General features: G+C 49.2%; 1 protein-coding gene, 1 long non-coding RNA gene and 1 other non-coding gene across 3 annotated transcripts in view; 1 reads left to right on the top strand and 2 right to left on the bottom strand.

The window, feature by feature from the left end:
* Nucleotides 1-1,882, bottom strand: part of LOC120876470 — a 16,310-nt gene extending 14,428 nt beyond the window's left edge. Inside the window, exon 1 of the long non-coding RNA XR_005724178.1 lies at nt 1,870-1,882. This is a non-coding gene — a long non-coding RNA (uncharacterized LOC120876470). The remainder of the gene's footprint in view (nt 1-1,869) is intronic.
* GSG1L (GSG1 like) overlaps nt 1-26,109 on the top strand; it is a gene marked incomplete at its 5' end in the record, with an annotated part of 250,765 nt that overhangs the window by 55,142 nt on the left and 169,514 nt on the right. The window lies entirely within an intron of this gene.
* Nucleotides 16,679-16,751, bottom strand: TRNAG-UCC. Its single transcript has one exon. It is a non-coding gene; the product is annotated as a tRNA-Gly (tRNA).

The following is a 26,109-nucleotide window of genomic DNA, read 5'->3' as shown; positions in this document are numbered from 1 at the left end:
CTCATTGGAAAAGACTCTGATGCTGGGAGGGATTGGGGGCAGGAGGAGAAGGGGACGACCGAGGATGAGATGGCTGGATGGCATCACGGACTCGATGGACGTGAGTCTGAGTGAACTCCGGGAGATGGTGATGGACAGGGAGGCCTGGCGTGCTGTGATTCATGGGGTCGCAAAGAGTTGGACACGACTGAGCGACTGAACTGAACTGAACTGAATCCCCCAATGGATATATACTTATTTATTTGGAATACAGACTTCCTTAAAACTTAGTGCAAATGCTGTCTTCCTCCAGGAAGTCCTCCTTGATTCCTCCAGTCCAAAAAGGCCACTTCCTGCTCCAAACTCCTAGAACCCTGTCCCTTATTCACGTGTAAGATTATGCTGCTGTAACAAAAGGTGTGTGTGTGTTGTATCATGCTCAGTCACTCAGATGTGTCCGACTCTTTTGCGACCCCATGGACTGTAGCCCACCAGGCTCCTCTGTCCATGGGATTCTCCAGGCAATAATACTGGAGTGGATTGCCATTTCCTCCTTCAGGGGATCTTCCCCACTCAGGGATTGAACCCACATCTCCTGCATTAGCAGGTGGATTCTTTACCACTGAGCCACCTGGGAAGCCCCATAACAGACCCCCTGCCCCTCATACAGAGGCTTATGGATCAGAGAGGCTATTGTCTCTTTTAGGTGCTAGCCTTGGTTAGTGGAGCTGCGCCACCCCTGCCTGTCATCTCAAGACCTCGGTTCCATCCAAGTCATCGCTCTGCCAACCCTTAGGACAGCCTGTTGTCTGCCTGGTTGAAACTGAGCCACCCAGGGAGCTGGGAAAGAGTGTGGGGAAGGCCTGCCTGGTGTCTTCATCCATGACGTGGAGTGCTGACTCACATGCCATTGGCAAGAGCTTTGCATGGCTGTGCCCACTGCCCAGGGGGTCTAGGAGACATCAGTACCAGGGAAGAAAGGAAACAGGTTTTGGTGGGCAATGGCTAGTCTTTACCACAAGACTTGACTGCTTAACCTCATATCTGGGGGTCCCCTGTTCCTGGTTCCCGGCTTTGGAAGTGGCCAGGCGGAGGGCAGGATCCTGGACCGGTCCATCTCTGCATCTTTCTTCAGTCCCACACAGCGCCTGGTGTGTGGCTGGTGCCTGGCAAACACCCAGCCAGTGCGTGGTTAATGTAGTTAGTCATTGAATTGGAGGCGGGTGGACTCAACAGAATCTCTCATTTGGCAGATATCAGTGAACGTTTGCTGTGTGCCAAGCACTGATCTGGGCCCCAGAGACCCAAAGACATAGCCGCTCAGCTCGCAAGCATCATTATCGTTATCCTGTCTGGTTCCTGGTAAAGGACATTCTCTCCCTGCCTCAGGGCCTTTGTATATGCTGTTCCTGCTTCCTGAGATGGCCTTCCCTGCAGCTGTCCTCACCAGCCCAACCAGCCCCTGCTTTCTGTCTCTTCATAAATATCACCTCCTCATGGGAGCCTTCTCTGGCCTCCTCTCCCAGACTAGATTGGATTCTCTCTTTATCCACACACGGTACTTTTCCTTTATAAATTTTATCACAACTGTGTTGAGGAAACCTTAAAAAAAATCTATTTATTATTATTTAAAAAATATTTATTTTGTGCAAGTTTGTGAGGAAGACTTTATTATTACACCCATTTATTTTTCCTGTTTATTTTTTAATGTTTACGGTGTTGTGTTGGTTTCTGCCATGCAACAATGCATGCGTGCTAAGTTGCTTCAGTCATGTCTGACTCTTTGCAACCCTATGGATTGTAGCCCACCAGGCTCCTCTGTCCATGGGCTTCTCCAGGTAATAATAGTGGAATGGGTCTCCATGCCTTCCTCCAGGGGATCTTCCCAACCCAGGGATCGAACCCACGTCTCTCATGTCTCCTGCTTTGGCAGGTGGGTTCTTTACCACTAGTGCCACCTGGGAAGCCCCAACCACTAGAATGAGCCGTAATTATACATATATCCCCTCTTTCTTGAGCCTCCCTCCCTACCCCCACTCCGCTCGAGGTCATCACAGAGCACCAGACTGGGCTCCCAGCGTTCTACAGCAACTTCTCACCAGCTATCCACTTTACACATGATGGTGTACGTATATTGATGCTACTTTCTCCATTGGTCCCCCTCTCTCCTTCCTCCACTGTGGCCAGAAGTCTACTCTCAGCTGCACTGGGTCTTTGTTGCTATGCACGGGCTCTCTCTAGTTGAAATGAGCAAGGGCTACTCTTTTGCTGCTGTGTCCGGAGATTCCCAGGGACGGGGGAGCCTGGTGGGCTGCCGTCTGTGGGGTCTCACAGAGTCGGACACGACTGAAGTGACTCAGCAGCAGCAGCAGCAGCGGGCTTAGTATGGTAGCTTCTTTTGTTGCAGAGCTTGGGCTTCAGTAGTTGTAGCACGTGGGCTCAGGTATTGTGGCACATGGGCTTGGTGGTTCAGCGGCATGTGGAATTTTCCCAGACCAGGCATCGAACCCGTGTCCCCTGCATTGGCAGTCAGATTCTTAACCCGTGGACCACCAGGGAAGTCCCTGAAGTAACTTTTGTTGTATATGATTTTCTTTCAAGCCAATCCTCTCCCTGGGTTTGTAAGCTTCACGATGACAGGTGCATTTCTGTACGCTCAGCGCTTACCAGGACACCTGGTATATAGGTATTCTGTCTCTACTTATTACATGTCGCATCGGTTCACAGATGGGGAAATTAAGGCTCAGAGGGGCTGAGGAACTAACGAGCCTCAGATCACACAGCTTGTGAGTTTGGGCACAGGGATTTCAGTCTGTCTGCCTCCAGAGCCCTGGCTTTCACAGCTTGATGCAATTAGAACGCCACATGATGTGTGCTATAATAGGGTATTAATAGGGTATGTTTAAGGGGTGGTGGGAGGGCAGAGGAGGGCGTGACTGACTCAGCCTGGGGGCGCGGGTGGCTGCCTGGAGGAGGCGGTGACCTTGGAGACTTAGAAACTGTGGGTAGTTTGGAGTAGCTATAGCGACTACGTGGGCGTGTAAAAGACGGAGGCAAATGCAAGGCAGGGTGTGCAGGCCCTGCTTTGGGGTCTCAGGGAGTTTGGGCTTAGTTGAGTTGATGGGAACTCTCAGAGGTTCTTCAAGGAGCCATGTGAGACCACAGGGTCCGTTTAGGACATCACCTCAGGTCAGGGCTGCAAGCTGGCACTTGCTGGCTGGCAGAGTTGGCTGGACTCACTGAGCATCCTACTGTGGAATCTGGGGCCAAGGATTTATATTAGTCTGACCGTGGAGCCAAACACCCTAAAATAGCAGTGGCTTCAGTGTGATAGAAGCTTTTTTCCTCTCTCACATAAGAGTCTGAACTAGTCAGGCATCTCAGCTCCACACTGGGGACCCAGGATTCCTCTCGATAATTGCTGTGCCATCCCCAACATACTGCCCTTGTCTACATGGCCCTAGATAGTCCACAGCCATGGCCAGGTTCTAGCCGCCAAAGGAGGAGAGGGGATGGATCCTGGGGCCGAATAAGAGTCTCTCTCACTTCAAACTGGGGAGACCAGGAGATTTCAGGGAAGCATCGGGGTTAGGAAGAATCCAGCAGTGGTGGGTCACACCGGGCCACACGGATGAGTTGAGTAGCATCTACCCTTCTGTATGGGACCAGCTGGCATGTGAGCTCTCAGTCCTCCACAGCCCCCACCACTTCCTCGTGGGTCCCTGACTCTGTTGGTGTCAATCATCTTATACCTGCTCTTTCACTCACCTGCAGCTGAGTGGACCACCTGAGTGGTCCCTGAGGCATCTGAGTTCCTTGTCCTGGGAGTTGGCTCTCACTGGGGGGTCCCCACGCAGGGCTGAGCGCTGGCAACCCAGCAGAGCCTCCCCGCTCACCCTGCCCTCAGAGGCTCCCAGACCTGCTTTCTCTTCCCAGAAAGGAGGCATACCCAGTGCCTTTTGGCCTGGGATTCTGTGCAGAGGCAATTGTGGGCCACTAGGCTATGTATAGATTTTGCAGTCAAGCTCTAGATGGATAGCTCTAGATGATACTTTTTTCCCCACTCTTGCTGGGGACCAGTTGCCAAGGGTGATTTCCCATGTTGGGATATTTGCTGCCATCCATCCGTATCCATGATTCCTGACACCAGCACCTCCATAGCTGAGACTGTCAGGCAGGAGGGAGATAATGGGTCTCCTTTCAGGGGGTGAATGTGGATGGAGACGCTCCAGCTGGAGCTGGAGAGCAGAGAAGCTTGTCTCCCAGGGGCTGGGGGACTCCTGGAAACCAAAGGCCCCTGTGGGCAGGAAAGGGCATTGCCACCTCAAGGCCGACTAGCACTCCATAGTGTGGAAAAGGCTTTCCTGTACCAGTAGAGGTCTGGTCTCATTTGTTCTTCCGGAGCACCAGCTCTCAGCTGGGACCTCTACACCCTTGGAGGCCTAAGTCCGTCTGGCACAGTTCCCCGTAGAGCATATGGTCTCTGGGCCTATGTGTGTGCTCAGTCACTCAGTCATGTCCAACTCTTTGCAGCCCTATGGACTGTAGTCTTCCAGGCTCCTCTGTCCATGGGATTCTCCATGCAAGAATACTGGAGTGGCTTGCCATGCCTCCTCCAGGGGATCTTCCCAACCTAGAAATCGAACCTGCGTCTCCTGCATTGCAAGCAGATTCTTTACCCACTGAGCCACCTGGGAAGCACCACCCCCACAACCCCCGGCCCACTCCCTACTATTTCCAAGTTCCCAGAGGCCGCCTGTGCCTTCAGGGTCTGGGTTTCCTACAACTGACTCCCCTAATGAATGGGGTTAGCTTCAAGATAAGATGCTGTCCTTTCTTTGGTTTCCATGGTGACAAACCCCTCTTCAGAGAGCCTTGGGGGACTTAGTTGACTTTATTGAAGATCCGTGGGAGGCTACATCGCACAGTGCAGAGCTTCTGGCATCTGACGGGCCCCCTCCTTCTAGTCGGGTTTCCCATGATGTGTCTGATGCCTCTCCTCCGAGGCCTTCCCAGTACAACCAGTGTGAGTATATGTGATGGGACATCACCTTCTACTCCAGCACTTGTCCAAACATTTTTCTCAATGGAGTCATTTCTGTCCCCCCGAGGAATTCTGGTACTGGCAGCCAGGACAAGACATTTTTTCCACCTGGTCATGCTGCTCACAGGTGTGAGATGGGCTGAAGTAAGTCATCACCCCCATATTACAGATGAGAAAACTGAGACTCAGAGAGGGACAGTGAACCTCTCAGGGTGACCCAGCTGGATGAGGTGTGCCCTGGGACTCAATTCTAGGCCCACTGACTCCCAAGTCCAGTGCCCTTTCTGGGGCATCTCTAACTTTTGGAAGCCTCTTTGCTGCATGGTGGTGCTGAGTTCACTTCCATCATGAACCTTCCTGGTATGACCAGAAAGTGAAAGTGAAGCCGCTCAGTCGTGTCCGACTCTGTGAACCCATGGACTGTAGCCTGCCAGGCTCCTCCGTCCATGGGATTCTCCCGGCAAGAGTACTGGAATGGGTTGCCATTCCCTTCTCCAGGGGATCTTCCCAACCCAGGGGTCAAACCCAGGTCTCCCGCATTGCAGGCAGACTATTTACCATCTGAGCCACCAAGGAATCCCTGGTATGACCGGAGATGAGGGTAATAGCAAAGCATTCATTTATTCATCCAATCGATACATGATGAGCCCACGCTCTGTGTCAGGAACTGTACTAGGGCATCAGTGGTGAATAAGACAGAGGGGACCCTTCTGCTCTCATGGAGCTCACGGTCTGTGGAGACCAATGATGAGCACACACAGCACAGGAACAAAGGAGTCTGTTCCCACAGTCAGGGTTGAGGGCTGCCAAGACACATTCAGCAGGGTCAAGGGGGCAGGGGCAGAGTGCTCTCTTATTATGGGGGTCATGTCTTTGAGAGTGAGAGCCCCATGGATATCTGGAGGAAGAGAGCAAGCAGGTTCAAAGGTCTGAGCCTGGATGGTGCTGGGGTGTGTGGGGATTACAGCATGGAAGCCATGGGGTTTAGAGTACAGTGAGTGAGGGGGTAGGTGGGAAGCTGTGACAAATTGTCACAAGTGTAGAGGCTTAAAGCAACATAGATTTTTAAAAATTTTACAATTGTGGAGTTCAGAAGTCCTGTACAAATTAGCCACCTAAAATCAAGGTGTTGGAAGGCTGTTTTCTTTTCTGGAGGCTCTAGTGTGGACTCTATTTCTGCTTATTTTAGTTGTTAGAAGAATTCAGTTCCTTAAGATTGTAGGACTGAGGTGACCGTGCTGTTGCTGGCTGTAAATTGCTGACTCTTCTCAGCTTCTATAGGTCATGATGTTCTTGGCTTGTGACCCCTTTCTCCATCTTTAGAGACAGCAATGGTGATTGAGTCTTTTCACAGCAGGGAAAGGTTCTCTGCTGTTAAAGACTTGTGTGGTTACATTGGGTCCACTTGGATAATCCTGGATAATCTCTGCATCTCAAGATGTACAGTTAATTACATCTGTAAAGTCCCCTTTGCTGTGGAAAGTAATATCCTTATAGGTTCTGAGGATTAAAGCATGGATATCTTTGGGGGCCATTATCCTGCATACCAAGCCAAATAATGAAAATAAAGATTGTAATGTGACTCACATTTATTAAGCATTTACTGCTTACTAGGTTTTATGTTTAGAAACACACAAATTCTCAGAATGAAGGTAGATGAGAGAATGGAGGTACAGAGAGGTTATGGGTTGAATTGTGTCCTTCCAGAATTCATATGTTGATGTCCTAAACCCTCTAGTCCCTCAGAATGTGACCTTGATTGGAGATAGGGTCTTACAGAGGTAATCAAGTTAGAATGAGGCCATTAAGGTGGGCCTTAATCTAACATGACTGCTGTGCTTATAAAATGGGGAAGTTTGGAGAAGCACATGCTTACGTGGAGAGTGCTACGTGAACGTGAAGATGGCCATGTACGAACCAATGAGTGAGGCCTGGAACAGAGTCTTCTCTCACAGCCTCAGAAGGAACCGTTCTTGCCAACACCTTGATCTTGAACTTGATCTTGATCTTGCCTCCAGAATTGTGAGGCGATAGATTCCTGTTGTTTAAGCTGCCCAGTTATTGGTACCAACAAACTAATACAAGTGACTTCATTCACTGTGGTGCCTGGATTTGAACCCAGACAAGTCTCCCTCTTTGACTCTTTAGTGGTTTTTCTCCTTGTTTCTCTATCCGTCTCTCTCTCCCTTTTGGCTCTTTGGCTCTGATTACTCTGTCCTCATCTTCCTCTCTTCTGTCTTTTTGTCACTCCCTGTTCCTCTGTCTCCTCAGGGCTCACCCACTTAATCTCTCTCCCTCCTTCCCTCCTGGTCTCTTCCTGGCCCTGCAGACTGGCAGAGGGCTGCTTCAGCTCCCTATCCCCCTTCAGCCACCCATTCCTCCCAGAGCGCCCCTCTATAATTGCTCCACTGACCGATCAAGGTCCAGACATGCCCGGGGCTCCAGGGTGCCCACATGGTCTCTGCTTGGGCCCTGGTGGCAGCAGCATTGAGCTGATAATGGAGACCCCTCCCTACCTGGGAGAGGAGGCACTGAGCTGCAGAGGAGCCAGGCTGAGTCCCCCATGTTCTCTGTGCTCCCAGCGGACTCTGTCCTTTCCCCTTGGCCCTGCCATGCACACAGGAGCCTCTGGTAGAGCCGCTGGCAGCCCCACTGGGCCTGGCTGGCACACGATACTGGCCGTGGGCACCAGCGGCTGTTCTGGCGGTCACCCTGACCCTGCTGCGCTGACTGTTGTCGGCTCCTGATTTCTGGTTTCAGGGTCTGTAGAGTAGCCTTTCTCCTTGCCACACCCCAGCCTCAGTCTTTCAGATTTGGCCTGTCCCCTTTGTTGCCCCTGCTTCTTCAGCCCCCTGATGCTCTGAATGGGAAGCTCCCCACTTCCTAAACCCCAGGGAACTCTGGTGGTCTGGCCAGCCCACAGTCTCCCGGAGAGCTGAGGGTGGGGACTGAGCTGGAGACAGGCATTCAGGGAGTCAACGAAGGCTGCCTAGAGAGAGTTCTGGGAAACGGCCAAGCAGAGGGCCCTTGGAGGTGTCTTTCCAGCCCAGCCCAGCACAGCCCAGCCCAGCCCCGCTCTCTGGGGGAGTTCCCTGTCTACAGTCACAGCCACTGCCGGCAGCCATATTTTCCTGTGTTGCCCCGCCCTTCCCGGGCTGTGCTGATTGGCCACTAGGTTGGACAGGTGATCTGAGCTGGGCCAATCAGCTTAACTCACCTGGAATTTGGAGGCCTGGTCGGGCTATGTTGGGCTGGGTTCTGAGCAGGGGCTGGAGCACTTGAATTGGGCCTGTGGTCTGAGAAGCATAGAGGGACTGAGACAAGAGACCTTGGAGCCAAGATGGCCGGAGAGAGGCTGCTCTGGTTCCCAGAGGCTCTCGGATCCCTGTATTCTCTGCATTTGGGTTCAGTAAGATACTGTTGTATTCTTCCGAGTTAACAGGCTTCCATGTTTAACCTTGTGAGCTGGTTCAGTTGTTTGCAACTACTCAGCCTCCGACGGAGCTTTTCAAAAATGCAAATCAGGTAACAGCACTCTTCTGCTTGGTTTCCTCCAGGACTTTCCAGAACCCCAGCATAGCTCCTTACACCTGTCCCAGCCCGAAGCCTGTAAGACACAGCCCTGCCCATCCTGCAGCTTCCGGTACTGCTGTTCACTCAGGACCCAGTCGGCCCCAGGCCCTCCAGACTCTTGGTTGCTTCCCCAGCTCACCACGCACATTCCTGCCCCAGGGCCTTTACACTTGACGAGCTTCTTTTGGGATGCTTTCCCCCTGGATCCTTACATGGCTGGTCTGTCCTCATCAGCTTGCAGCTAGAATACTCTTTCATCAGAGAGGCCCTGATCACTCTGTCAAAGATGTCTCATGCACCCATCACTACATCCTGTTTTGTTGTGTTCAGAGTGTATATGACCATCTGTTATTTATTTATTTCTTCACTTATTCACTGTCCTCTCTGCTGGAATGAAACACGTCCTGTTCATTGTCAGCTCCTCAGTGCTTTGAATAGTGCCTGGCACATAGTAGGTGCTTAATGAAGATTTGTTGATTGAATGCAAGAAAATGGTGAAAGGGCTGAGAAATCACCTGGAACTTGGCTGGGTTTGCAGGGAGAGAGTAAAGGACCCTTCTCATTCTCATGTAGGACCCCTCCTCTTGCCCACTGGCTGCTCTTCGCAGTAGATGATGGAAAGTTCCCAAGTGATGGGTGAAGATCAGGCTGCCAGGCTGCATGGAGGTTGTGAGTGCAGCAGAGGCGTCCAGCTGTGTCTGGACTGACCTTGGGTCCCCTACTGGGCTGATGTGCACACTGTCCCCTGGGCGGGTGTCTGTTCCTTCTCTTATGGGCCCTTGAGATGACCTCCTCTGGCAGGTCCCCTGTGTTTCCTAGAGTCCTTCCTTCAGTAGGGGACCATGGCTCAGATTTCTCAAGACTTGGGAAGGGGGGACGGCTCGGCCTGGGGAAGGGCCTTATGTCAGGAAACAGGCCCTGTCTTGGGGCAGCTGGCAGCAGCGATTCTTTCATGTGAGGGTGAGTTGCCTTCCATCTGTCTCTCTCTGCTTTGTTTTTAAAAAATTCATTGCATGTATTAGATAAGCCATCACACAATGATCCCTCAACATATTTCATGCTGTAAAGAGACAGCCCCTGCCATCAAGCTGCGCGCTGTAGCTGACAACAGGCTCACTGCTCACACCAGCACGCTTTTTGCGAAGTGTGCCAACGTCACAGGCCGGTGGGAGCAGCCCTGAGCATGGGAGATCCAGTCTGGTGCCGGCCATAGCTCCCTTCTCCTTTCAGGAAAAATGGTTGTAAGCGTCGAATTATCTGTGTGACTTGGGGAAGAGGCAGCATGAGCAGATGAGGCCAGTGTCCGAGTTGCCTCCTTGTCAAACAGAAATGGCTGATAAGGAAGTGGACTTTAAAAAAAATTAATTAATTTTTGGCTGCACTGGGTCTTCGTTGCTGCTTGAGGGCTTTTTCTGGTTGCGGCAAGTGGGGGCCACTGTTGGTTGCAGTGTGCAGGCTTCTCATTGCGGTGGCTTCTCTTGTTGTGGGGCGTGGCTCCAGGTGCACAGGCTTCAGTAGCTGTGGCGCACAGGCTTAGTTGCCTCAAGGCATGTGGAATCTTCCTGGATCAGGGATGGAACCTGTGTCCCCTGCACTGGCAGGTGGATTCTTAACCACTGGACCACCGGGGAAGCCCCAGAAACTGGTCTTGATGGATGGGAGTTTGGCAGACTCTCTTTTCCTTTCTTCCCTGCTGATGGAGGTGCTAACGAGCAGTGCCAGGTCGACAGAGAGGAGGGAAGCAAGAAGCCTGAGGAATCTACTCCCTGCATAATCAGCGCTGAATAATTGCGAATTGACTTGTAATTGCAGTTGTGTCAGCTGAGTTGCTGACGCTAAAAGACAAGGAACAGGCAGACAAGAATGATAGGGTCTGGAAAGAGGATGCAGGATCTGGGATTGATGCTGGCAAAGCAACTCAGGGGAGTTAGGGGAAATTTTTTTTTGTTGCAATTTTAAACTGCAAGGGCAGAGGGCTAGTGCCATGGGAGAAGGTTACCGGGAGGAGGAGAGGAGAGGCATACAGGAAGGAGTGATGTTTCTTTGCAGACAATAAACAACTGCCAAAGAAATGCCAGAAATGACACTTGGAGAACGTATGTGGGAAGCTTAGAGAGCTGCTCGTCCTGAAAGAGTTATTGGTTTTGTTCAAGCATCATCTGATGCTCACTTGAAAAAATGGATTTTATTTCCCCTTTTGCAACAGTCTGGAGGGGAAAATCAAGCACATAATGTCTGCCTCGTGTCAGTATTCAGATGCTTATGAATAAACTGACACCGGAAGGGTAAGGGAATATGGTGGGCCCGGACCTGGCCATCTCCTGATGTTCTCTTGTGTGGATTTATCCACTGTGGGGATTGTCCAGAGGAAATGCCCATTCCAGGCTGGGGTCCTTCCTGCCACTCATCAGGGTATCAGACCCCTGTCCTTTGTGGTGAGCTGTGAGCAGGCAGTGGCTAAGAGGGTGGTCTTGCAGGCAGATAGACCTGGGCTTGAATTGGTCTCCCACCCACGCTAGCTGCAGTGTCTTGGGCCATGTCTCCATTCCTCTGATCCTCTGTTTCTTCAACTGTAAGATGAGGCAGATAATGACTGTGGCAGTGGCCTCTATGCTTATCAGTGTCCATGAGCGCCTCTGAATTTCCCTGCATCCTTTGCGGTGGGATTGACCATGTGACTGATGTGGCAGGTGGGATGTGAATGGAAGTGATGCAAGTCCTTTCTGGGCCAAGGTGGGGAAGTGTCCCATGTGTTCTCTCCCTCCTTTCTCTTTCTTCCCATGGTGCAGCTGCGCCATGGAAGCAGCCTGGGTCCTTGAGTCACCTCGTGGATGGGAGGCATGCAAGAGAGAGAACTGAGAAATAAGCCTTTCAGATTTTGAGATATTTGTAACAGCAGCTAGTATTCATTATCCAGATACAGTAGTGCTCCCCTGGGAGTTGTTGTGGAAAAATTAATGAGGGAGGCAGAGACTATAAAAAGCTTAGCCCAGTGCCTGGAATATAGAAAAAGTTCAATAAACATTAGGTATGCTTATTAATTGATTTACTTGGCAAATATTTATTGAACTCCTGTCATATGCCAGGCACGTGGACTGACAATAATAACAGCATACATTGTAATAACAACAGACACATAAAAATATATCTTGGATTGCAAATTATAAAATATTAATAAGTAAATATATGTATGTGTATACATATATACACATACATATATATGTATTAAACATATACATATATATATACCTAATATTTGTATTTTATACATATGTATTTTGAGACTTCTCAAGTGGCTCAGTGGCAAAGAATCTGCCTGCCAAGCAGGAGATGTAGGTTTGATTCCTGAGTTGGGAAGATCCTTTGGAGAAGGAAATGGCAACCCACTCTGGTATTTTTGCCTGGGAAATCCTGTGGACAGAGGAGCCTGGTGGGCTACAGTCCATGGGGTCGCAAAGAGTTGGACATGACTTAGCGACTAAGCAGCAACAGCGATATGTATATTTTGCACGCCACAGTAAAATAGAAGGGATTAAGTCATTCATTTCTTCAGTGTTTGCTAAATGTACCACGTGCCAGACATCATGCTGAATGGTGGGGATGTGTGGTTGAATAACTTTTCACTCTTAAGTTGCTTGCTGGCACATACAGGCAAATCATTCAAATGCCAAGTGACAGGTGTCATATGGAGGGGTCTTTTCAGAGTGCTAGCTGTGTCCCTAATTCTTCTTGAGGGAATCAGGGAGGGCTTCACTGAGGAGGTGGCTACGGAGTTCAGTCTTGAAGGTTTGAGTAGGAGTCTGGCAGGTGAGAAAGAGCCTTTCAGGCAGAGGGATGGATAGATCATCATGTGGTCTTGAGTTTGATGAGATGTGACGAGTGCCTTGGCTTGAGTCCAGGGTATCCACGGTGGGCAGACAAGGCTGTCTCTCCAAGAGGTCCCCGTGATAATCTCCATAACCATGAATATGCTGCCTCAAATGGTGAAAGAGATTTTTTTCTTTCAGATGTGATTCAGTTAAGGATTTTGATTGGGGAGATTATCCTGAATGTTTCAGATGGGCCCAATCTAATCACATGAGTCCTTGAAAGAGGAGACCCTTTCCAGTTGTCATCAGAGAGGGAGCTTTGTCTATGGAAGGAGAGAGATTCAACATGGCTGACTTTGCAGACTGGTGAAGGGACCATGAGTCGAGGATTGTGGGCAGCCATGAGAAGCTAGAAAAAGGCAAGGTTGGGGAATCGTCCACAGAGTCTCCTCCAAGACACACAGCCCTGCTAGTGCCATGATTTTAGCTCACTGAGACTCTTATTGGAATTCTGACTTATAGAAATTACAAGATGAAATTTTGTATTGTTTAAGACTTTAAGTTTGTGGTAGCTTGTTACAGCAGCATAGGAGACTAATACAGTGTCTGAAGGTGAAGACTGAGACTGCACTGGAGAAAAGAAGGGGCAGAAGGGACGTCCTTGGTGGCCCAGTGGTTAAGACTGCACTTGCAATGCATGGGGCAAAAGTTCAATCCCTGGTCGAGGAACTAAGATCCCACATGCTACGTGGCATGGCTGAAAGAAAAAGAAAGGCAGATGAAATGCTTAGATTTATTCTGTAAGGGGAATGAGGCTCAAACTTCAGTGGGGTAACCATTTTTTCATGGAATATTGATATCCTGTGTTTTGTACTGATATCAATTAATAGTAATAATCTATGTTAATGTTCTGAGAGAGAAAGAGCTGCTTTAATGGATGTGTGTGCATTCATGCTAAGGTGCTTCAGTCATGTCTGATTCTTTGCAACCTTATGGACTGTAACCCACCAGGCTCCTCTGTCCATGGGATTCTCCAGGCAAGAATCCTGGAGTGAGTTGCCGTGCCCTCCTCCAGGGGATCTTCCCGATACAGAGATAGAACCCGTGTGTCTTATGTCTCCTGTATTGGCAGGCAGGTTCTTTACCACTAGCACCACATGTGAGTTTTCCATAAATCGAATGTGTATTTCTGATTTACTTCATGGGAATTTAGATTACTTCTAGTCTTTTGTTATTAAAATAATGCTGCAATGAATTATCTTGACCTTCTGTAATTTTGCACATGTTGGGTATGTCTGTAGGAAGAATCCCAATAAATGAAATTGTTGGGTCACAGAGAATATACATCTTTGGGAGTCTACATTTTTAATAAATGTCTTAGGACATGATGATTCTGATGAGAACTGAAATTAAGTGAGGGTTCCTGAACGGAATTTCAGATTGGGGCTCCATAAACATCCTCGTGACTGACAGTGTGGAGGCAGGGAGACTGGACCTCAAGAGAAATGAATGTGTGTATGTGAGAGAGAGATAGAGATGTTTAGGACTGACTTGGCACAGGTAAGTATAAGTTGATTTTCTTTCTTTTTTTTGTTTTTGTTTTTGTTTTCAATCAACCTGGGAAATTCCTACAACACAAGAGGCTCTTTCTCAGTGACCCGGGGTCAGAGAGCCATATTGGGGTTGCTGGGGACATGTGTTCACATGTGAGGACTGAATTCTAATCTCCCTTCTCGTCTGTCCAGGAATTTGACTCTAGGTAGATAGTTACCCTTGTAATGGGAAGGGGGGTTACAGTCCATGGGGTATCAAAAGAATCAGACACGACTCAGCAATTAAACAATGAGTTTTACAAGGTCAGGATTGCACTACAGCCTTGACTTGTGACCCTTAGTATCTCCAATAGTTTCATTTTGTTTAGGTGTTTCAGTTCAGTTCAGTTGCTCAGTCATGTCTGACTTTTTTTGTGACCCTATGGACTGCACCATGCCAGGCTTCCCTGTCCATCACCAACTCCTGGAGCTTGCTTAAACTCATGTCCATCAAGTCGGTGATGCCAACCAACCATCTTATTCTCTGTCTTTCCCTTTTCCTTCCACCTTCAATCTTTCCCAGCATCAGGGTCTTTTCCAATGAGTCAGTTCTTCCCATCAGGTGGCCAACGTATTGGAGTTTCATCTTCAGCATCAGTCCTTCCAATGAATATTCAGGGTTTATTTCTTTTAGGGTTGACTGGTTTGATCTCCTTCAGTCCAAGGGACTCTCAAGAGTCTTTTCCAACACCACAGTTCAAAAGCATCAATTCTTCAGCACTCAGCTTTCTTTGTGGTCCAACTCTCACATCCATACATGACTAATGGAAAAATGATAGCTTTGATTAGATGGACCTTTGTCGGCAGAGTAATGTCTCTGCTTTTCAATAAGCTGTATAGGTTGACCATTCTATGGGGTTGCACCGAGTAGGACACGACTGAAGCGACTTAGCAGCAGCAGCAGCAGTAGGTTGGCCATAGCTTTTCTTCCAAGGAGCAAGTGTCTTAATTTCATGGCTGCAGTCACCATCTGCAGTGATTTTGGAGCCCCCCCCACAAATAAAATCTCTCATTGTTTCCATTGTTTTCCCATCTATTTGCCATGAAGTGATGGGACCGGATGCCATTATCTTAGTTTTTTGAATGTTGAGTTTTAAGCTAACTTTTTCACTCTCCTCTTTCACTTTCATCAAGAGGCTCTTTAGTTCCTCTTTGCTTTCTGCCATAACAGTGGTGTCATCTGCATATCTGAGGTTATTGATATTTCTCCTGGCAATCTTGATTCCAGCTTGTGCTTCATCCAGCCCAGTATTTTGCATGATGTACTCTGCATATAAGTTAAATAAGCAGGATGACAATATACAGCCTTGACGTACTCCTTTCCCAGTTTGGAACCAGTCTGTTGTTCCACGTCCGGTTCTAACTGTTGTTTCTTGACCTGCATACAGATTTCTCAGGAGGCAGGTAAGGTGGTCTGGTATTCCCATCTCTTGAAGGATTTTCCACAGCGCCTTCTTTGCCTTGCTGATTTTACTGTGACTTCTCCATTCTTGAGTTGACTTTGGTTCATTCCCGGGTGAACTGAATTTCAGTGTCAACTAGCTTTTCCCAGAGTGGTTCATCGACACTCTATTCTCCAAGTGCCTTCACGTCTGAGGATGTCTTTCCACTGCCTTTGTAGTTGAATGTGCAGCTCGCTTGCCATTTATCTTCCTGCCACCTCCCCTCAGGAGAATCCCATGCCCTGGGTTCTGGTTCTTCCATTCATCCCTGAGGATGGATTGGGTGCCAGCAATGCTTGGGCAGCCTGGTGGCCCGTGAGCATGGTTGGGGGGGGGTGGGTACATGGTGGGAAGATCAAAGAGTGCCATAATTTGGAGTGAGGAACTTTGACTGCCAATTTCAGTCTAGCTGAATAGCAGATTAATTCTCTTTTGTCCTATGTTTGGGGGTATTTGTTACTCTAAAAATATCCATGGCTGCTGTGTACAGCCATGCAGGCTGTGCACTGCAGGACTCCAGGGAATCTCGTTTGTATAAACTATCATGTGGATGGTCCTCCCAGCATTGTGCAGGATGGCAGCCCTGCAAGCTCTGAGCTTGGAGTGGACCTAGAAGCACAGAATGCTTTTATCCCAGGGTTTGCCAGACTTCAGTTCTTCTTTTAACACCTTTTTGAATTTGTTCTTAGTCACATACTCCTGTTCTACTATGAATTTTTTGTGTGCTCCATATTGTCTCACATTTTCCTTACATAAATGAATTTAAAAGGAGAGCTTTCAATTCCAATTGGAAGTAGAAAGGCAGCATGGCTTGCCAAAAATAGAAGAAATATATACGTGCGTGTGTGTATGTGTATGCATACAAGAGAACAATGCAGTCAGATTCTAACTGGTATTTTTGCTGTTTCTCTCTTTTTAAAACAGAAGATTACAAGCGTTAGAGCCATGTTTAGGACAGGCTAGCACAAAACTGATTTTTTTCTCTGGAAGTAATCTTGAAGTGTTGGAAGGGAAAATCACTTCTCGTGATGTGACAGTGTTATTTAGTGCCACAGCTCCCATCATGAACCACCTGTGGGACGTGAGGCAGCACCGCCCAGTCTGATACCCCACTGGCTGCTTGAATCTCCTGGCAACATCTCCATGTGGGAATCCAACCTTTTCTTACATCCGCTCAGCTCCTGGAAGTCTGAGGGCTTTTCGGCTTGTTCGCTTTTGTTTTGTTTTGGTGGATCTTAGTTCCCCGACCAGGAATCGAACCATGGCCCCCTACAGTGGAAGTGTAGGGTCCTAACCACTGGACCACCAGGGCAATCTCTCACTCCTGGGAAGTTTAATGCCACTGGGGGGGACTTTTTCTGTGGCTGGACTCTTCTTTGGTTGTGTTGGGTAGGGCTGCTCCTTGGGCTCACTGCATTTAGTTCTGGTCCTGAAGTCAAGCAGAAAAAAGAAAAAAAAATCAACTGCTTCCTACAAGTTCCATCCCTCCAAACAGGATTAAAACTGAGGCCTCAGGGACTTCTCTGGCAGTCCAGCGGTTAGGGTTCAGTACTTCCACAGCTCAGGGCACAGATTCTATCCCTGGTTGGGGAACTAAGATCCCCCAAGCAGTGTGGTGTGGCCAAATTAAAAAGAAAAAAGTGAGGCCTCTGAAATTAGATTCCCTGGGTGGGATTCTGGATCCAACCACTATCTTTGTGGGTTTCGGTAAGATACTTAACCTCACTGGGCCTCAGTTTCTTCATATGGTAAATGGGAATAGTAATAGTGTCTCCTTCTTATGGTTGTTATGAGAATTAGACAAGGTAGTGCTTATGGAGATTTAGAACAGTGCCTGGCACCTAATGCTCAGATGGTAGAGTCTGCTGGCAGTGTGGGAAACCTGGGTTTGATCCCTGGGTTGGGAAGATCCCCTGGAGAACGAAATAGCAACCCACTCCAGTATTCTTGCCTGGAAAATCCCATGGATGGAACCTGGCAGGCTACAGTCCATGGGGTTGCAAAGAGTTGGACACGACTGAGCAAGTTCACTTTTGCTTTTGTGAAAGTAAAAAAAGTTCTTTTACTTTTGCACCTCATACGAGTTGATTTTAAGGGTTGGCTACTGTTACTTTCTGTAGCCACAGACAGTGAGGCCCCTGGCCTCTCATACCTTCTTCTGGGTTAGAAGACATAGGACTCAAGTTCCAGCTTCAGCTCTATATCCGCCTGATGACAAGGTCATAAGCAAATCACGAGCCCTCCCTGGGCTTTCGTATCCATGTCTTGAAACTGAGGATGGTGGGCTCTATGGCCCCAAGTCCCATCCCCAGCCAAGGTGGAGACTTCTGGGCTGAGGGAGCAGAGGAGAAAAGTGGGGATATTAATACAAATGATTGTGAGCCATAACGTCTGTGTCAGCCACAGGGTACTACAGGAAAACTATACGTACTCTCTCCTTAATTTCCCTCTCAGAACATCGTTTTGAGGAGTGAGATAGAACAGAGGATGAAAGATATTTGATAGTATAAAACAAAAGGGCAGAAAGAAGACTGAGGTATTGAGAAAAGCAGCTTTGCTTTAACCAAACTCAGCATATGGGATGACATAAAAACACCACCATATCCTTTACTTATCAAGCTCCCTTGAAAGAGGACAGTAATAATAATTGGGAACACTTGCTGAGTTCTTGTCATGCACCAGCTGTCTCGCATGTATGTTTTCATTGGATCCTGAACTACGTATAAGGCAGTAACAGCTGCTGTAACAAATAGACCCCTGAGATGGCAGGGGACTGACACAGTAGCTCATGGAACACAGCTGATGCTGGTGGGTGTCAGCTCTCCTCCACACGGGGATTTGGGGATCTGGCAACTTCCATATTGTGCCTCCACCATTTCCTAGGGCCTCAGAGCCCTTTGCATCTGGGCTGAAGAGGAAAGAAAAGGCATGCCCATTTCATAAAAGCCTGCCTCAGGAAGTGCCATGCATCACTTACACTCACATTTTATAGGCAAGAACCAGTCACATAACCCCAGCAGGATATAGGGGTGCTGGGAAATATTGTGCCTGGCGGGGCAGCCACTCTGTAGCAATAACTCCACACTATAAAAGGGGTGGCACATTTTTTGGATGGATAGCTAGCAGATTCTGCCACAGCTTATGTGGTGGAGATGACAATTACACCCATTTTACAGATGAGGAAACTAAGACCCAGAAAGTCTGGGCTGGGTCTCAGAGTTTGTAAGTAGCAGGGGCTCTATGAGTTCAAGTGTTTGTCGCTCAATTGTGTCTGACTTTTTGCGACTCCATAGACTGTAGCCCGTCAGGCTCCTCTGTCCATGGATTTCTCCAGGCAAGAATACTGGAGTGAGTAGCTATTCCCTTCTCTAGGGGATCTTCCTGATCCAACTGCAGGCATTTCTTAACCATCTGAGCCACCAGGGAAGTCCTTGAGTTCACAGCTCTTGCATTTAACCACTATGGTGTTCATCTGAAATAAGCAATTAGGTTCTTCTGGCTGTACAGTTCTTCAGAACAAATTCTTGCCTTCCATTTTTAATGGCCCCAGGTGCCTGAGCAAGGTGTGTCCGGGGGTCAGGGTGACACAGTTGTGATGCCAGGCAGGATTTTAGTTTCCAGTATTTCATCCACTTGGAGAAACGATTATCCCCAGAAAGTTGACCCATATTTTGAACTCCTGCCAGAAATCAAGGCTTGGTACCATCTGTAAGAGATAAATAAATCAAAATATCATCAGCAGATAAGTGTATGCCATCTGCTGCCCTGTCAGTTGAACTGGCAGAGGCCTCCAGAGAATTCCAAGGAAGGGCTTGCCAAGGCTCTGCTGCCAGCGTGGAGAGCGAGAGGAGAAGCTTCACTTAGAATCTGCTGGCATGTTTCTTTACTTTCTGCTCTTGGTGCTGAATGCCTTGAATCCAGCCCAGTGAAGGTGTGTGAATTTTCGCCCTTGCCAAACAGTTAAAATCGTTTCTCTTCGGCCACATTTGTTGGGGGCCCAGGACTGTTTTTCTCTGCTCTCCCAGCAAGTCAAAGACTCCTGCTATACAGACAACTAGCCAAGTGCGTGCCCAGAGGTTGGGGTCCATGGAATCTGGGTCTCAGAACCAGAGGTAAACTCAGAACCAGCCATGTTTGGGCATCTGGCCCGACTTCTTGAAATGCAGCGCCATCCTGATGGATGCTGATTTTTTCCTGGAGTCCTTTTGGAGGGCATCTGAGATTTCCCTTAGAAAGAATAGATTTTTCTAGAACCAGCTTATTCTGCTAGGGGCAGCACAGAGTAGTGGCTAAACTCAAAGGATCTGTGATGGGCCATCTCCACTTGAATCCTGGCTCCACCTTCCGCTGTGTAACCTTAGACAAGTTACTCAGTCTGTCTGTGCCTCAGTTTCTTCATCTGTACAATGGGGGTGGTAGTTTGTAAAGCAGATTGGACCTGGCCCCTCACCCATGGGGCTCCCTCCAGATGCCCTCTCCTTATCCTGCAAGTCCCTGAAACCTCGCCTTCACCATCAGGTGGAACATGGAATTAAGTCACGATCCTCAGACCAGGATCTGGGGACCCAGCCAAGGACTCTGGGACCGCCCCCAGAGCCCCTTCCTCTTGCTGCTCATCTTCCTGCTGCCAAGCAGATCTGGTGCCTGCGTGTTCATGCCAAGGGTGACTTGGCTGACCCTCAAGGCTCCTCATGCCTTCTGCCAGCCTTGGGCATCTGCCTCTCACCACCTCCCTGGATTGTGCTCGTGGCCCTGCCAGGCTCCCCTCACCTGCTCGGGCTGAGGCGGCTCCATTACAGCCTCCTGCTTCTGGCTTGAGAAGACGTCCAGGCTCTCTCTCCTTCAGAGGAGCGCAGTGTGACTCTAACTTGGGATCCAGGGACCAAATCAAAAATAGCGCTTATTTACGGAGCCAAGCAGGGGGCAGGCATCTTCTCACACTCCCTTCTGTTTTCATCCTTTTTGGCAAGCCTAGAGGGCAGATCCCAAAGGACTTTCATCTGGCAGTTGAGGCAAAGGCTCAGACCGATGAAGCCACTTCCTGAGGTCACGGGGCCAGGAAGAGGCAGAGGAGGGATTTGAACTCACGTCTTATGGTTTTGGAACCCAGACACCTCCGTTCACCTTTCTCGGAGGGCGCCCTGGGAGCTGTGATGAATGACAGAGGGATGTGGGTGTTGATGCATCAGGCTGATCCCTCGCAGGTGTTGCCTGATTTAAATCCTAACTGAAGACATCTTGTTTTATACCTGTTACCTCGTTTAGCCCTTTAGCAACACCATGAGGCCTTTTCCTGGCCAAAAACCCCAACCAAATAAGTGAAAACCATTGTTTCCCCAGAGTTCTCACAGCTGGCAGGTGGCAGAGCTGGGTTTTGAACTCCTGTGAAGTCAGAGTGCAGGCTTTTCACTGGGGAGCACAGCCTGCCTGGCCCCCACGGGCAGGGCACCTGCCTCCCCTGGCCGCCTCCGTGAGCTTCTTTCTCAAGAAGATCAGACCTGGAGGAGGGACCTCAGGGTAAGATTCCTGGAATCATGCGTGCGTGGTGAGTCAGAGAGGAGGTGGCTCTGACCCACTGATTGTCTCTGAGGTGGATTCTTAGAAGCTTCGTTTCTACTGTTTCTGCTGAGAACCTGTGCCAGATGCTCCCCTTGGTGGCAGGATCAGAGCACCAGATGACAAACTGAAGATGTTGTGTTGAGGGCAATTTCTGAGCCACCCTCACCCTTAGTTCAGCCAGATCCCACAGACAGTGGGTCAGGAGGAGTCAACAGCTAGGGCAGGTCAGGACCTCTTGGGTTGCGTATTTTATTCCTGTAATGCTAAAAGTCAACAGCCCCGGTAGGGTGACGCCACAGGGTTTAAGAAGAAATGACTTTCCATTTGTCTTTTCTGAGCAAGGAAGCAAACCTTTCAAAGAGACATTTAGGACTTGTTTCAAGATAACCCCACTAGTAGTCAAGTACAGCTGTGAGAGTTGGACCATAAAGAAGGCTAAGTGCCAAAGAATTGATGCTTTTGAATTGTGGTGCTGGAGAAGACTCTTGAGCGTCCCTTGGACAGCGAGGAGATCAAGCCAGTGAATCCTAAAGGAAATCAACCCTGAATATTCATTGGAAGGACTGATGCTGAAGCTGAAACTCCAATACTTTGGCCACCTGATGTGAAAAGCCAACTCTGAAAAGACCCTGATGGTGGGAAAGATTGAGAGCAGGAGGAGAAGGGGATGACAGAGGATGTGATGGTTGAATGGCATCATCAACTCAATGGACTTGAGTTTGAGCAAACTCCAGAACATAGTGAAGGACAGGGAGGCCTGGCGTGCTGCAGTTCATGGGGTTGCCCAGAGCTGGACACGACTTACCGATTGAACCGCAACAGCAGCTCCACTAGTGATGGGGGTGGTGGGTGCAGAGAGAAAAGACTGATCATGGAGCGACAATTTCCAAGCTGGGATGGGGACATGGGACTCTCATACTAGCCTCTCTGCTTTTGCAAAGGATAGGAACTCCCCATATTATGATGGTTAAAAAGTGTATTTCAGAGACAGTGTTGAATTGCTGGAGTCCAAACAAGCTAGTCTGGCTGTGGAATGCCCTTGGTCCCCACCTCCTCTGTGCAAGTCAATCTCTTTCACGACGGAAAGCACTTTGGAAAGATACAGACCTGGGTCCAGCTCCCAGTTCTCCTGCTTCCTGGCTGTGTAACCTTGGGTAGGTCACTTTGCCTGTGTGAGCCTCAGTTTCCTCATCTGTATAGTGGGGATGAATACTGACTTCATACAGTTGTGATGTGTGCCAAGTTCTTAGCATGCTGCTTGCTCTGGACTTTTCTTGGGTCACTGGATCCTCTAGCTTCTACCTGATGGTGGATAGATCTGCTATTGACAGTGCCACAGGGGCCAAGCTGTGCCCGAAGTAGAAGGGGACAGTGTCTTGGGAGGTGAAACACTGGAAATTCAGGGAGACATCCCTTCAGGGTGGGGCGGGTGGTTGGTGGATAATACTTGATTTGTGATAGGGGAGCCGGTGAACTTGAAGGCTGGGGATGGGTCAAATATGGGGAAATGGAGGGAGAGAAGATGTTGAGATTGAGAGGTGGGAAAAGGGAGGTTGTAAATCTGAACTACCAGGCAACAAGCAGGTGAAAGGTGGCCATCAAAAATATCACCTCCAGGCTTATCTCCGGGCTCCAAGCCCTCTGCGTCTTGGCAGCTGTGAGGCTGGAATGCCTCTCTGATTGCCTCTTTTCTCTCAGGTGGGCCCTGAGATGCTCTGGAGCCCAGTTTCTAGTCTCACCTTGACCTGTAGGTGTGATGGCCACATCTGTAGGGTTCTGTAAAGCCTCCTCCATATGGTGTAATCATTGGCAAAGGCCATTTGTGAAATGCTCTTCGTTTACTCATTCCATCACCATGTCATGTCCGGAGCACTTGTTACTGTACAGGCTATGAGGACACAGCAGCAAATGAGACGCGTGGTCCCGGAGCTTCCACTCGTCTCAGAGATGCTATCTGGGCACTGTTTATTTACTAATTTTAATTTTCATATAGTTGATTTACAATGTTGTATTAATTTCTGCTGTACTGCAAGATGATTTAGTTATACACACACACACATATGTATGTAGATTCTTTTTATATTCTTTTCCATTATGGTTTATCACAGGATGTTGAATATGGCTGTCTGTGGTGCACAGTGGAACCTTGCTGTTTATCCATTCTACATATACTAGCTTAGACCTGCTAACCCCAGCCTCCCACTCCAGCCCTCCCCCAAGCCCCTGCCTCTGAGCCCTGCCAGTTTGCTCTTTATGTCCACGAGTCTCTTTCTGCCTCATAGATAGGTTTATTTGTGTCATATTGTAGATTCCATGTATAAGTGATCTATGGTATTTGTCTTTCTTTTTGACTTACTCCACATAGTATCATAGTGTCTGGTTGCATCCATGCTGCTGCAAATGGCATTATTGCCTCCTTTTTATGGCTAAGTGGTATCCATTGTATATATGCAGCACATCTTTGTCCATTCATCTGTTGACTGACATTTAGGTTGTTAACATGCCTTGGCTCAGAGAAGGCAACGGCACCCCACTCCAGTACTCTTGCCTGGAAAATCCCATGGATGGAGGAGCCTGGTAGGCTGAAGTCCATGGGGTCACTGAGGGTTGGACATGACTGAGCGACTTCACTTTCACTTTTCACTTTCATGCATTGGAGAAGGAAATGGCAACCCACTCCAGTGTTCTTGCCTGGAGAATCCCAGGGACGGGGGAGCCTGGTGGGCTGCCGTCTCTGGGGTCGCACAGAGTCAGACACGACTGAAGCGACTTAGCAGCAGCAGCAGCAGCAGCGTGCCTTGGCTATTGTAATAGTGCTGCTATGAACATAGGAGTGCGTGTATCCCTCTGATTTAGTTTTGTTTGAATATACGCGTCTGAATACTGTTCAGATGAGTGTCCTCTTTTGGTGCAAGGATTCTGAGCGCTCAACACATACACTTTACCATTAGATCAGCGGTTCCATGAGGGCAGGCACTTGCCTCCAGGTTCACTGCCGCGTCCCCAGCACCTTGAGTGGTGCCTGACACATAGTAGGTGCCCAATGAATGTTCGCTGAATATAACTGCATGAATATCAAACACTGGTATTGGGAACCAAAGAGAAGAATATTTTTAGGGATCAAAATTAATCCAAACATCCTTAAGTATCACTGCTGGTTGTGACTTGGATTCCTAGGATTGAGAGAGAGAGAGAGAGAGAAGAAGAGAGAGACAGAGAGAGGGAGTGATTTCATCTGCACTGTTGTTTTCAGAATGGTCCAGAATGTGGTCATGCCCACAGCCCAGGCATATCTACGTGTACATATAACCCATGTAGAGGAAAAGTCCAAATGCATCCCCTAGAGAACCCAGATGATAAACACATGACCACCTGCATACACGAGATCATTTTAGATGGAGATTGTGATAAGATATGAAAGAGAAGCATGCTGGGTGAGGGGATGAGGGTGATGGCTAAGGAGGGGTGAGGGCCACCTTGGGTAGGGTGGCATACTGGTCGTTCGCTGTTCACCCCTCCACGTCTGTCCTCTGCCCCCTGTGCCGTGAGAGTCTGCCCTACTCAAGTGCAGTGTCCAGACTCCTGCGTCTGCTGCTTTCTCTTGGATTCCAGCCAGCGGGAGGCATCGGCAGGAAATCAGAGGGCAGAACGGGGAGAAAGCTGGGGCTGAGACTTCCCTGGTGGTCCAGAATCTGCCTGCCAGTGCAGGGACACGAGTTTGATCACTGGTCCGGGAAGATCCCACATGCCGCAAGGCAACAAGACCCGTGCGCCACAACTACCAAAGCCCACTCTCTGTAGAGCCCGTGATCAGCAGCTGGAGAAGCCACCGCAAGGAGAAGCCCGTGCACCGTATCGAAGAGTCGCCCCTGCTCGCCACAGTTGGAGAAAGCCTGAGTGCAGCAGTGAAGAGTCAGTGTGGCCAAAAAGTGAAAATAAATCAATTTTTTAAAAAGTTGGGGTGGTCCTCCTCCCCTGCCTAGTTCTCGCCCTGTTGAGGTTTGACAGTGACCACATTCCTCTAAGGACTGTGTGGTCCCCAGATCAGCAGCATCAGCAGCTCCTGGGAATTTGTCAGAAACGCAGCTTCTCGGGTCCTACCCCAGAGTTTCTGGTTCTGATACCTGTTTGGGCGCGGCTAAGCTCCAAGGGGCATGTCCTTCTCTGTGGCTTCACTTCTCGCAGCCTCCTTTCCCTCCTCAGCCCCTTCAGGCTGGAGCTGAGGGCTCCCCACATTGCTGGCCCCTCATCCCTGTCCCCGTGTCTGTGAATAGACCCTTCGCTCAGCAGTCTGTGGCGAGCCCCTTCCAGGGTGCCATCTGTTTCCCGCCGGGACCCTGACCAGTCCAGACGGCCAGGATGTTAATTCATATTCCTTTAGACAGAGCACACACCCTCTAGGTTACCCAGTCCACACAGGCTTCCCCAGTCATTCCTGGGTATTGAGAGCTCATGAATTGACTACCCTTGCATTGGGATTGGGTTCCAAGTCCCATCCGTTGACCACGGACCTTGGAGCAAGAGGCAAGGATAAAGATCCTCGTGCAGGATGTTTCCCTTTGAGACTATGGTGGGTCTGAGTCACTTCTTACAGGCAAGGTGCTTCCCATGAGTTTATTTCTCTGGTCCTCATGGGACTGAATATCCATCCTCTGGGATAGTAGGAGATTCAGACTTCATATAATGCAGGTTCCCTCCCAGCCCTGGGGTGCTGTGAAGTTTTCAGGACTTTTGGGAGAACCTCTGGTCTTCTTCTGGGAGAAGGAGGTCAGAGGGGATCAGAGGCGGAAGGAGTGATGGGCCAAAGGGCATCTTCAAGGGGGCACAAATGAGGCAGCTAGCAGGCAGAGTCCATGGGTTTGAGGGGAACAATGGAAGGCGTGGGGCCATAGGGGGACCTCTTTATCCCTGTAACTACCACTTGGCTGGACTCCTGGCTGCTGAGCGGTCCTTGCCTTGCCACTTGGTGTTGGCACCGAGCCCTACGGATCCACCCTGTAATAAGCACTATAGAAACACTAGCATTCGTGATCGTCATTTTTCTAGGTAGGGAAACTGAGGCACCAAAAGGTTCATGTTGATGTTGCACGTCTAGTAAGCGATGGAGCCAG

The sequence above is a fragment of the Oryx dammah genome, unplaced genomic scaffold (genome assembly GCF_014754425.2).
Source record: "Oryx dammah isolate SB20612 unplaced genomic scaffold, SCBI_Odam_1.1 HiC_scaffold_2, whole genome shotgun sequence".
Taxonomy (NCBI): domain Eukaryota; kingdom Metazoa; phylum Chordata; class Mammalia; order Artiodactyla; family Bovidae; genus Oryx; species Oryx dammah.
Note: the sequence above shows the minus strand (reverse complement) of the source record. Positions and strands in the feature narration are given on the sequence as shown.